This window comes from Chaetomium globosum, genomic scaffold, assembly GCF_000143365.1.
Source record: "Chaetomium globosum CBS 148.51 scaffold_7 genomic scaffold, whole genome shotgun sequence".
Classification (NCBI taxonomy): domain Eukaryota; kingdom Fungi; phylum Ascomycota; class Sordariomycetes; order Sordariales; family Chaetomiaceae; genus Chaetomium; species Chaetomium globosum.
Genome location: NT_165982.1, coordinates 1863435 through 1864391, shown reverse-complemented (window position 1 = coordinate 1864391; position 957 = coordinate 1863435).

Genomic DNA, 957 nt, shown 5'->3' with positions numbered 1-957 from the left:
GATCAATATGTTACGAGAATTAATAGCCGCGTCCGCGGTGGGTATCAGGATTGTAGAGTCGACTCTTGTGGCGCGATGGTGAGAGAGGCTCCACATGAAACAACCCCATTGGCTGGCCCGTTTGCAACTCAAACCCAGCCTAAATCGCGACTTGTCAACCAAGTCAGACGGTGCAACGCGACAAAACGACATTGTGGTTGCATGGGCCTCGCAGTTATTGGAAGTGTCTCTTGTTGCCCAGGCACTGTATGTATGACAGCATAACGCAGCTACTTCTCCAATATCGACGTTGCTGGGGGTGTGCCGCCTCTTATGACTGTTTTTTCTTTGACTTGGATTTGTTGGGTGAAAATGAAGCAAGTGCAAGCTCAGCGCAAGCTAAGCGCAAGCCAGCGAGGATCACCAGCCCAAAATGCTGGGACAAACCGACGCCACATTTTCCCATTATGTGAGAGTCCCACGCCGAGCCAACAAACGATAGGTGCCAAAATATATGCACAATGGGTTGCTTGGCCAGACTCTCCAACCAAGAACAAACCAACGGGAACCGCAGAAATCCTTCGTCACAAGCTAGCCTTGTTACCTCACCTCATCCAAGCATGGAACCTATGCCGTCAACCACCGCAAATATGGCGTCTTCAGTCGCCATGACCTGGGAGACAAGACACCCTGTACTCGAGCGCTTTGCTCCCCTACCTTTGTGTGACTCGGGCTAAGGTGCGTATCACGTATGACAAACAAGGCGCCATGACAGAAAACCCGGGTTGAATACGAGGAACATCCGTGGCTGTCAGGAGTGAGTGATTGATTGCCTGTAACCAACGACCCAGGATGTTTCGGATTGGCAATGCAACCAAAACACTACAAGCACAACGACACAGTAGAAAGATCAGAAACAAGAGGTAAGGATGCCCGATGTCAAAACTGGACACGAATAACTGAGTCTATAATGACGTG